Source organism: Prinia subflava, chromosome 1 (genome assembly GCF_021018805.1).
Source record: "Prinia subflava isolate CZ2003 ecotype Zambia chromosome 1, Cam_Psub_1.2, whole genome shotgun sequence".
NCBI lineage: Eukaryota > Metazoa > Chordata > Aves > Passeriformes > Cisticolidae > Prinia > Prinia subflava.
The window spans coordinates 140087203-140100339 of NC_086247.1; positions in this window are offsets into that span (position 1 = coordinate 140087203).

Consider the following 13137-nt stretch of genomic DNA (forward strand, 5'->3'; position numbering starts at 1 on the left):
TTTTGTATATTGACTCATGTTATCATAATTTATTTAATGTATTTTTAAAACAAACACAGTCACATAGGCTGTGGATCAATGAGCTTTTCTTGCATGAGAAAATTGATTTTCTAGAAGCCCAAGGCTCAAATATGACTACCTGCTTAGTTTAATTTGTTGTGAAGTGTTGGCACTCTTATCCCAATCATTGCACTTGTGCAAGGCAGCCCCTTTGCATTATAGTGTATGACAAAAGGCTGAGAGAGGTTTAATGTAAGTTAGAATCAAGTTAATAGAAAATGACCCACAGAATTTCCACAGGGATAGAACCTAGTCTTTCAACAGCTGGTAGAATAATTCCTTATGAAATGATAACATTTGGGATACCACAACTTCCAATAAAGCATAATATATTAAATGTCAATCAACATGAGTTTATGAAAATAGTTCTTGTCAAACCAACCAGATGTCTCTCTCTGATGGGATTACAAGCTGGGTTAATAAAGGTAAATAATATTGATATAATATACATAGATTTATGTCAGGCATTCATCTGAGTACCCATCAAGTGTTTCTTTAAGAAGCTCTAATGACTAAAAATCAACACAGAACACATTGAGTTTATTAGAACTGACTAACTCTTAGGTCTCCAAATATAAACAGGGAATCTTAACTGAACAAATATGGTTTTGTGATGCTTGGACTAGTGAGGAGAAGTTGGGCTGTTATATCTTTATATTTCATGTGGTTGTGACATTAATATGGTCAGTTCTGGGGTTCACCATCTTATGTAGTTGCCTGCAAACTTGGGAGGGGAGGTGAGCAATCTGGAGAAGTACAAGAATGGTTAGAGGACAAGAAAACAAGGATTGTAAATTCAGTGGGTTCAATCTGTTTAGTTTATCAAAGGAAAGGTTAACAGATGACATAATCACAGTTTATAAGTATCTCCATGGAGAAAATACATTTGATAATTAGGGGTTCTTCAGTTCAACAGACAAAGACATAACAAAATGTGGTAGATGGATGCTGAAGCTGGAAGGATTCCAATTTAAAGGCATTAGTTTTATGAAGAGGATGATTAACCTCTGGAACAATTTAAGAAGGATTACAACAAAACTGTCTCTGGAAATCTGTAACTCAGAACAGGATGTCTTTTAGAAAGATTGGGTTAGATTAGCAGAGTAGTTCCTCACAGTTTTATAATTGAAGAAATACTTGGGTGACTTATCTATTCAGCCTGCTTATGTTTAAGTGGAATTTCCCATCTATATCTTCACTATTTTGTACTGAATCAAAAGTGGTAGCATGGACCAAAACTCCTCTTTCAGATGAGAATGTGTTTATATGCTGGTGCACTTTGAGGACTGCCATAAAACTTAAACTACTTCTTTAAAGTAGTTCAGAATGAAATACAGTCTCTGGCAGCAGCAGGATGTACACAGCTGTAGCATGTGTGCCTGTCATGTCATACCCCTAGCAAACATTCAGATCCTGGCATGCCTTTTCTTAACATAAATAGTTTAGAATACATGCTCACACTCCGAGAGAGAAAAAAATTGCTCAGTCTACTGCAGCAGCCCTGACCAATGGGTGTTTAATGCTCTCCCTAGAGAAGCTGTCTCAGTAACACAACTCTGGTCTATCATTTAACAGCTCTCAGAAGCAGCTCAGTGGCCTGGTCACAATGTGGACTAAAGCTGCCCAAAGATAATACCAGACTGTGTGCCATGTGATGAGAGTATACAACCTGTCTCTGAGAAGAAGGGGGCTTAAGGGTGTATTTTAATCACAGAGCCATAGAATCTGGTATACTTTTGCTGGCTAAGGTGATGGGGTTGGAGAGCACCCTCGTTGGTTCTTCTCCTCTCTTGTCCAGGGCTGTTGGCTGCTCTGACACATGGAAGGGAAGGAAGGGGCCTGATCCAGGCAGCTGGCAGTGCTCACTCCCACAGCCTCACACCTGAGTGCTCCAACCTGTGCTTTGCTAGCTATACTTCTACCATTCTTAATGCTGTCAAGTGGTTAAAGAGAAAACATGTGTATTGCATTTTTTGAGATTATTCCTGGCCTTTTGGCCATATTCTAATTTACATCATTGCACTTTCCCTCTGCATTCTTCCTTGAGTTTCAGTTGGTTTCAATATTTCTTTATATTTGTTTCCTAATAATTCACAGCTACAACATATAGAAAAAGCTCATTGATATTAAAAAAAAAAGAGGATTAGCCATTATATGAATTATTAGGGTAACTGTGGTTTCTCCAGGACATAAATCAATCCACATTCTTCAGGATATAAATCATGCACTAAAGGGCTGAGAGTTAAAGGAGAAACTTTCCTCCTGAACATGTTGTTGCATAATTGCCTATTATGGAAGTTTTACGTCTTCCTCTGAAGCATCTGGTACTGGTACCATTAGTTTGATCTGGAATGATAATTCCTGTGTGCCTTTGTGGAGCATTCCTACGACACTTCAGCAGCTGCTTGATTCCATCTCGTACAGGGCAGCCAGATGTCCCACAGCTTTAAGGCTATCCTGCTTTTCAGCATCATATTCTGCTTCCTTTGCTTGCCTTCAGGAAGGTCAGCTAACCTTGTATTTGGACACACTACCTAATGCCTTTCACATTTGGAAATAAAGCTACCCACAACTGCAGTGCAGGAAGAAACCCGTCACAGCCAGAGAATTTTTAGAAATCTGGCACTCGGGAAGACACAGAGAAAACATATTGCTCTTCAACTAATTCCATATTCTGTTTTATGTCTTTCTTACTATAAGCAGAGGTATGTGTTGTAAATCACAATCATGGCAACAGTGATCACTATAATTAATTTTGTATAATGTTTTCCATCCCAGACCTTTGTTTTCAGTAGTTCATAAATTTCTAATTCTTTTACCTATTGATTTTGATCAAGGGAAGGAAATGGAAAAAAAAAACCCAAAAACAAAACTCAAAGAAAGCAACCTAATATTTTTTTCTCCATTGCTAAACAATTTTGGTCATTGTTTTCAAATGCGGCTACAATAGTAGTGGGTAAACAGCTCCCACTGAGGTTGCTGTAGCCACTTGGAAGCAGATTTTTATTTTTTGAAACTTGGAGCTCACGCTAGAAATACTGACTGGAGGACAAGTATGATAAATGAAGAAAAATTGCACTTATTTTTCATGATGTGTATCTTGCTTTACCTAGGATGAGTGATATGACCTGGGGAGTCATCCTGAGAAATTGTCCAAAGGTTTAAACAAGGTGTTAAAACTTTAGTTCCAATAAATGGGCCATCATCTTATACATTATTTAACTATTTCTGGACACAAAGAGGGAGGACACACTGAAAGTGGGGTACAAAACAGCAGAAGATGTCTACTTCTGAACTAATTTTCCAAAATTCTTTACAGTTAGTGGTGATATAATCAATATGGTCATTGAAATTCTTTCTATAATGTAACTATGCAAAAGATATTTTATGAGTTGTTTCCTAAAGGTGCCCATCTTCGTTGGCTGAAGGGAGATTGGAATTAAGATCTTTGGTGTCTACATTAGGATGCCCAATATTTGGACATATACTCCAAACGTACTCATTTTAACCCACATTTCTTTTATCTTCTTCCTAATAAGATTTCTTGGTTAACACTTCTGCAGAGTTTGGTTAGTGGCCTACTCTTTTTTTTTTTTTCTTTTTTTTTTTTTTTTTTTTTTTTCTTTTTTTTTTTTTTGTAACTGTAGTCTCTTAAGACAGTGATTAATCCAAGTAGGATACATTTGCCTATTCTTCTTTCCCCTATGCTTTGTCTTATTCATCATCTATGACACTATGTACAGTGGTCATGAAAATTTATATGTGTTGAGTGTTGCATTTAAAGTTGATATTTGAAATAGGGAAAAGCTTTAAATAGGCTAAGATTGTTCATTCACCTCTGCATTGGGGCAGAATGAGATGCCACATTCCTGCCTTCCCATTTAAAAACAGTCCAGTATAAAAAATTGCAGGTCATGTTTGTGATCCAGGTCACTGTGTCACCTCAGCCCAGGTCATGGACAGCTCTACCACCTGTGCTGAGGGTGTGCAGCAGGTACCAGCTGGTTAAACCAGCACTGCCTCAGTGAAGAATGTCAAAAATTACCTGGAAAAGAAAGTAGGCTGTAAAATCAGAAAATATGCTGATGGCACAAAGTTATTCAGACCTGTAGGACAAGGGCAGACTGTGAAGTATTTCAAAGACTGAGTGACTGGGCAATAAAATGATAGATGAAATGCAATGTAGATATATGTAAAGTGATGCACATAAGGAACAGCAGTCCCAGCTCTACTTACAAAATGGTCTCTGGGGTGTATTAGGATTTAAAAGGTCCACAAAAGGGCAACAACGATGTTTCCTTTTTTTCAGAAATATTTTCTGCATGAACAGCAGCTTCATAGGCTGGAGATCCTCAGCCTTGAAAAGAAGCTTAGGGATGGCTTGGTGGAGCTCAGTATAGGTATGGATGGCATGAAGATTGTCAGTGCCATTTTCTTTGCCAAAATGAGAGCTGAGGCCATCATGTTCAGACATAAGGGGCAGGTTCAGAGCTAACTGAAGAGGATGGTTCTCCATGTGATGAATGATGGACCTGTGGGAGAGCTTGCTGGAGGACGTTGTGCATAAAATTTGCATGATATCAACAGGCAGCTGGACAAATACTTGCAAGAACTGCCCTCTGGAGATGACTAAATAGGAAAATCTCATCAAGATAAGAAATTCTAGAGCTGAAAATAGTTACAGTCTGAATTTGCAAAGAAGTACGTATGCTTGCTCTTCCCTTGGATTTTTGCCTGTGGATACTGATGGACACGAGATACTCAGCAAGGTGGAGTGCTGGCCTGAGTCAGAACAGCTGGTGTTGCATTCATCAAACTTGTGAGTAGGAATTTTCCCTTTTGCGGTGTTTTGCAGTAGTCACTCTGCTGGCTGTCATACAAATATGGAGTCAAGAGATAGTCCTCATCCCAAAAATCTTATCTTAATGGCAAGATATAACCTGCAGGGGTACATGGGAAGAAGCCTAACCAAGAAACCAGTTCAGCAGGATTTTCCACTTTACCATGCATGAATGTGTGAACAGGAGCCAGAAGATAAATACGTGTTAGTAGCTGTGTTTTCTTGAAGAGTTCTTAATGAATTTATTATTTCTAAGTTTTTTACTTCATTCTTAAACAACCCTGTGAAGCATTTCATACTTCAAAAAGTTTGCTGATAAGTTTGGGATGAGATGAAAAAGTATTCTAATGAAAGGCAAATGTGTGTGCTTTTAGGAGATACACCACCTCCAATTATGCAGCAAGACTCTCTGTATTATTCTCAGAAACACCATATTCTGAAAGAAATAAACCATGAAAATAATTCAAAACCAATGATGCTAGACTAAAAGATTTCTAGGTAGATCAATGTATGTGATATAGTGTATGCCATATATAATGTCATATAATTAACAAGGAATGCAAAAATGCATGTCTGTGCTAATATTCCTGTATGACTATAGGAATGTCTGCGTGAGTTGATCTGTTTGCATATATTTAGGTATTATTTTTATGCTGACAAACAATGCATGTGTGAGCACTCATGTCTTCCTACATATGGCTGAGCCCTACCATTTCTTATTTTCTTTTCTTTCTCTAAAATTTAATTTACCTTCTGCTTCCTTCATATACGTGTTTTTTTTTTTTTTTTTGGTTTTTTTTTTTTTTTTTTTTTTTTTTTTTTTTTTAGAAAAAAAGGCAAAAAATCTTTTCTTCTTTTCAATTCATATATGATTTTCTTTCCAGGACACTATGGGAAAAATAATCAGCCATATAATTTCATGCAACTTAAACCCCCAATATCAAAATAAACGTGAAAGAAACTGAATGGGGAAGGAAAACAGTACTGCAACTTTTGTCCTCTGATCAGCATTTTTTGCTGTTCAAGACTTCCTGAGTGGTAAAATAGCTCAGCCACCCATGCAGTTAAGTCAGAGGGCAGAAAATTTTTATATTACTCAGATTTCCTCAAGGGGATGACCACGCTGTGACCTCTCCGCATTCTGCAAAGCTCTGTGACTCAGAGACGTTATGATGCTTCTATTTTAAAGAGTTTCTCCAGTGAACATTTAGGTTTTCCTCTGTGACACTTTTCAACTCGAGGTGGGTAAAAGCATCTTGCCAGATCTGGTAACCTAAGGTCATTCCTGGACTCCCAGCATTAACATTTCATCAGCTGCAATAGTCTATGTTGCTGTCCAAACTGTGCTTTACTTATAAGACTTGACGCACTTGAGCAGCCCCACTCATTTCAAGCTCTGATGTAAATGAATTACTCTACTTACAGAGTCATCCCATCTGGTTTTTTTCCTAGTACAAGCCTGGTAAGCCTTTTTTAATTAATCTAAAAAAAAAAAAAAAAAAAAGAAAATTCCTTTAAGGCTTGTAAAACAGCAACATGTCCCTATGTTCCTGTTAGAAAAAAAAAAAAAAAAGGAGAGAGGAAAAAAAAGATAGCTCCTTAGCCAGATATAGGCTTCAGATATATTAAACAAAACCCAAAACAACAAAACAAGAAATGAGATAGGAGAGCTTACTTACCTTAAATTTATTCTCATTTCCAGGGCGAAAGATTAGAGCATACTAGGATTAAAATAATAAATAAACAAATATAAATGTGAATGCGAATTGCAAGCTGAGATTTCCTTGTGACAAGTGCTGAGAGTTAAAATGAACAATTTTTCAGTATTGTCCTGATGTACTTCATTCTGTTGCCTTCTATTTTCATGGGTTTGTTACTTAACAAACATAGTTATACACATTAAAGAGAGCATTTTGAAATATACAGCAGATTTTTCTTATAATCATGTGTATCCAAAATGTGAGTAGCAGAAGAAACCATTCCCATAGTTTCAGAAGCAGGACAATAAACACAGCTTTTGTAGCTTGATACCATATATTAAAGTGATGATGGAGCAGTTTACGAGGAAATTGAAATAGGTACTGTACACAGTATATGAATCAATTGAGAAATATTTGACCAATCAGCTCATTGTGACACTTCTTCCTGCTTTGCATGGCTGCTTTTCTGCTGATTGCATTGTAGCTTAGCACAAGGAGCTGGGAAGGAAAACAAGAAAAACTTAATACATGTAGAAAAATAACTGAGAGGAGGAGTAAGAAATAACTTGAGTATTTCCCATAATTTGCATGCCCCAAAATCTGTGGTCATGAGGGAGACAGGTGATGTCCCACTGTTTTTCCTACACTCCAAAGAGCATGGAGCAAGGTGGGAGCCAGGGTGAGACCATGCATTTTATTCACAGATCTTGTACAGGCTGTAAATGTATTTTCTTCTGACTTCCCTGCCAACGTCTGTTCTGGGCTTTGGGAACCAGGGGCTGCACAAACATAGAGAGGCAACAGTACAAATGTCATTAAAGCAAAGGAAGAAATTTCACCATCCCGTACTCAAACTGTATGATCCTTCCATATTGTTATGGGTTATTTGTTGTAATGTGTAAAAGCTAAGCACAATCTCTAGCATTTCTTACACATGCTGAAGAATTTAAATTAAAACTAGAGGAAATCTAGATCATGCCACTGAGCATCTCACCAAAGCACAGGCAAGAAAAGACATTTAAGAGTAGTTATTCAATAACCTTAGTAAAATTCTTCCTTTGTCACATAAAACCCCAATTCATTTGCCCATATAAAGACATCTAGTTTGATTTTATGCAACTCAAAATATGCTAGACACCAGTGCAGTTATGGCACAGACCCACAGCTTTCTGGAGAGGCATTTGGAGGCCACACAGGATACTGGGCACTTCTAACATCATCCTATCGATTGCCCTTCATATGTCTTCCAAAGACTCATCACCTGGTCTCCTACCTCTGTCAGTCATCTCTGTTGTTCCAGGTGACTTAGTAGAGATGAATTTTCCCTCTTTCCATCAAGGGAACCTAGATGATTAAGTAGAATAGTCCCTGACATGGTAAAAGGTAGGGGATGCCAATCTTGCTCCCTGTGCTAGAGTCTTATTCAAACAGTGTTGCCAGATGTGTATATGAGTTTGTCTCCATGCAATACAGCTCAGCCATCAGTCATCCCATCAGACCATGGTTACACCACTGCTCTGACTACCTGAACAGACAAGGAGCAGACACAGCTTCTGCCCTGCTTGTGGCTCTCACAGGTGACTGCAAACATTGAAAGGGGAGAGGATCTGGTCCTGACACAGTCTTTCTGGGGCTGTCCAAAATTAGTTAAGCCAGATTCCTGAAGCTAAACTACAAAACTGGTTGATTATTTTATTTTGGTACTTACTCAGGCATGGGGTTTCAGGTTAAACAAATGCAGACATGCCTTAGTTTATTGCCAATGAACATGACTAAAAAATACCTGGAGACTCAAGAAAGGGAAGACAACCATTTGAAGAGAAAATGTTTTCCAGTCAGCTTTCATGGTGAAGCAGAGAAAGAAAACACTGCTTAACGTTTCTGGAGAGGAAAATCACAGATTCTGCTGAATTTTCTTTTATCTGTGACTGATTGAATTATCCATTGCAAATAACGTTTGTTGCTAATTTGGCCGTTTTGCAGTTCATGAATCATTCTGGAAACAATCCTGATTTCTACAAACACATTTGTTATTTGTAAGTATTCACTGAACAGTTTTATATGAACAGATTTCAGCCTATTTTTCTTTTCAATCAATTCACTATTTGAAGTGTTTGACTGGTCAATCGAATCACATACCATTGTCTGCACTTCCCGATTAGGTAACTGAGACTTCTAAATACAAATATAATGAATAGCAATTGATGAATATCAAATAGGGTATAACGAACATTGGAGCATCTGAAATTTCATATTTTAATGTAACTTTTAGGCCTTAAACATTTCCCTGAATACCTGGCAGCTTCCAGAAGTTCCTGAAACTATGAGTAATACTTGTCAGAAATATCAGCAATTATATTGTCCATTTTATTAACATAACATTTAAAAATCTGGATGTCCATTCGTAAAAAAATATTTAACATAATGGTAAAGTGCATTTATCTGCATTTATGAATGTGTAGATGTGATTCTTCTACTGCTTTCCACCAATAATCTAAATATATTGTTAAAGTAAGAGTGTATGAACCTAGCACATGACACTTTTCAACCAATAACAGGATGTGACTTCTTGGTATATACCAAAATGGAATAGAGGAAATGAGCAGGGACAGGGAATGTGTTTTAAATTGAGATTTGATGAGGCAGAAGAAAATAGTTCCAGATTTAAGGAGCTTCATGAAACATTTTCAACTAACAACCTGTTTTAACATTGTTTTTAAATCCTTGGTTTCTTTTTGACTTCTTATGTTTTGTTTTTAATGTTTTGTTTATTTTTAATTAAAATACGAATATTGTCTGAACTACTGGTAATTTCTTCTGTCTTTATACATGAAGCTGTCACATATTTATGAATACATTTCTGGCACAGTGAGATTTAATAACTAACTGATTATTAATGCTACCGGTATTTGTTTTGAAGGAGAAAATTCAAAGAAAAACATGTAATGGTTAGTTATCTAACAACTCCTCATGGTTTAGAAACAGAATGTCAGTGTACTTAGTGCTGTGACCCAGTGGCCAGGGGGATATTTTGGCTGGAAAAGGAAACTGCAGTGGATAACTTGAGCAAGCTCAGTCTCCTCTCTTGAGATCCCCAGGAGGCGAGTGAAAAGGTCTGTCTCTGCTAAATATAACTGAAGGTTGTGTAAGTAATACAGATATAAGCAAAACTGCAGTCTGCTATTTCAATCCCTCATCCAATGTTTGGGTTCTCTTTTGCTTTGGTCAGATCCAATCTTGTGTGAGAGTAAAAATGTTTTCTCTGATTATATGAAAGGAAGACTTGGATACTAACTAAATTTACAAACATTTTAAAAAACTCTTATGCACAAGTATGAAGTACAATAGTGCTGTCACGATCTGTTGATTAGTTTAAGGCTAATCAGTTAAAAGCATTGTATAAATCAAAGTTTGCATGGCTGTTAACCCTTTTGGCATGACCCCTTAGCCAAATGCCAGCAGCTTTGCTTTCTGTTTTGAGGACAAAAGGAGGAAAACTTCTTGGATGTGTTCTTTAGTCCATCTTCATTTTGGAGGACAATATACCACAGGGTCTTTCCTGGAGCTCACTAGCTATAAACTGCCACTCTCCTGATAAGGAGTTCCCCAGGCTTTCTTTCTACCAATTCCCATAACAAAACAATATTTCCTTCATTTTATTTGGCCATACCCATGACACTTTCTCTCACTTTGATGGCTTTACATTCACATTTTCTGCTGAAATACCTGTCCAAAACCTGCCATGCCAGCCTTATGTCCCTGCAGTTATAACCAGCTTGCCTCTGAGGCCACAGGTAGCAGCTTTTGATCAAGCCTTGATATTTCTAGGAATCTCACTAAAAGTAGTTTAATTACTCCTTTCCTTGAGGCTGAAGGATGGGTGTTTAACATGACCATGGTTAAACCAGTTCAATAATTGTCTGGAGACCAAACAGTCACTCAAGAGCAGTCACTAATTTTTTCCAGGACAACAATATTATTATTTCCTGGCCTTGCCATATGGGTTGCATTGGAGTGGGACACATAGCCAATTAACTGGGACAAAGGTTTAACTTAAAGCAATAACGAGAGTGCATTTAGTGCACTTTGGAGCCATGGTTATCATTACTGAATTATAAATATTAATAATAGTTAAACACATTGTCAATGGTGCAGCCATTAAACATCTGCTGCCTCTGTTACAGGGTGCTTTTTAGCTAGAGTGAAATCTCTACTTTGGGGCATGTGGAAGTATATTGATATTTGTGACCTAATGAAACCCAAAGTTCTGGTGTCTCCATGCTGGCATTTTGACTTCAAAGTGGCTAGCATCATACAGCTACTTTTCAGGAATATTTGTTTTTCCAGACTGTTGATGAGAATTGTTATTCTCAGTGAAGCACTAGACAGGATCCACTGTTGCTTGCATTGGAGACTCAGGTCTTCTGCACAAGGGCAGAGCCAAGAGGATTTGGGCACAAAATTCCCTCCACAGGAATCCAACACTCATGTCCTCCTCATCAATGCATTGTGGTACCATGAGGAATAGCATCTGTGCCTCAGAGTGGCCAACAAATGAGCTCCTTTAATGGAAAAAATAATCTGGTTTTTTATCTAATAACATTTTGGAGGATGTGCTTGTCTTCTCTTAAAATCTGATTTTCTTGATATGCACCAAGATGTCCTGAGCAAAAATTGTCACATACAGAGTATTCCGAGAGGAATCATTTATTTATAATCTTTCTTTCAGGAGTGAACACTACAAACATTTTCTTTAATCTCTGAACACATAAATGAACATAAAACTGTGCATAATGCTTAGAAAGTGGAACAGCAAGAAAGAAACTTTACTCTGACAGATTTTATTTTTAAAAGGGTTTCATTTGGTGCTTTTAACACAGGTAAATGTACGTTGACAGTATGCCAGAAAAAGAAATAAAATAATTTCAACTGCCAGATATTTTTCCCAGAATTACTTTGTTCCAAATCTAAGGCTCAGTGGGGAAGAAGTGATTAACTCCCAAGGTCATTTAAACATCAAACTGTACTTCTGGTGATAAAAAAAAAACCCTTAGAAGGAACATTCTCAAAAGGACACCTCATTCTGAACGCAGGTGTAATCAGAATTTTGTTAAAGTGGAAAGAGAGCAAACTGGGAAAGAAAGGAGCAAGGTATCTGCAGTCCTCCAAATTTCATAGGAGGCAGAGAACAAACCAGGCTCCAGGCCATAGACAAGACATTATATGAACATATTTTGTGTTGAATTGATTTCAAATCCAGAAAGAACAGTCTATTCTGTTGGTCAAGTAAAAAGTTAAGAGGAAGTTTTATCTAAAAAGAAGATGCTATCTTATAGTGAATTCTTAAATTCAGAGAATGCAGTTCTGATAAGACCAAAGTCCTGGAAATGTTAGCTAGAGATGGAACATTTTTAATATTCAGTAGAAGCAGCTACTATAATAACTACCAATTATCGGAGTTCAAAACCTTTACTAAGAAAATAATCTAGTGACCATGCAATATTTTTATACTAAGGACTCAAGAAAGTTTTATTGATTTGAATTTAAACTCTGGCATGTTTTGGATTCAGCTTTGAATCTCACTGTAAGTCAATTCTACTACAAGCACTACATCTTTAGTGAATCACCAAGGACTTTTGGAGGTAAAGACAGTTACACATTTCTAATATCTTAGATCCTGATTTACATCAAAATCCTATTAGTTAGTTCCTATGTATATTCAACAAAAAAGAAGAGTAGCATTCAATATGCAATATTCATTCAGAGTGTAATTGAATCAATGGTATTAAATGTACAGCTGAATTTAGCCACTATAGGATTATGGATAAAAGCATATTTAGCAGAGGCAATAAAATGACAATTTAACATATTAAAGGGCAAGCAGCAATTTTTCATAAATAAAACAGGGACCAGAACAGATCCCAGCAGAAGCAGAAAGTGGAAATTGTTAAGTAAACTGTCTGGTTAAACGAGACATCACTATGCAACAACACTGTACATTACCAACTTAGAGCTCAGTTGAAAGTGTCACAGTGTAAATGTCACGTCTAAAAAGAATTCTTTATAATCTAAAATTTCATTGTAGTGATGCTAAGCAATTTTACATTAAATTGACAGAGAGTGGTATATGACCCACAGAAGGGTGTTTGCCATACTTCAGTGGAGGTAAATGCCCTGAGAATAATAACTTAGACTTTGATTGTTTCCTAAATATGTCTGGTTGCTTTTTGCAGTGATTTCTGTTTAGAACACGGGGGACTGAGACAACTAACCCTGAATGAATCTTTCCTTTGCAATGAATTTCTAATTTTTTAAAAAAGGAAAGATTAATGGAGGATTCTGTCTTCAATTTCCCAAACCATTCTTGATATCCAGGTAAACTAAGCAACTGTTTAACATGCACAATGATTTACAGTTCACATTAAATGTGTCTTTGTACAGCATTTTGTAGGTGCCAACCTTTGGATGCCAAACCCAGCAATGTTTTTGGCTAGAAAATAAGAACACACTTCTGTACATTTTGGGTTTGGTGAGTTT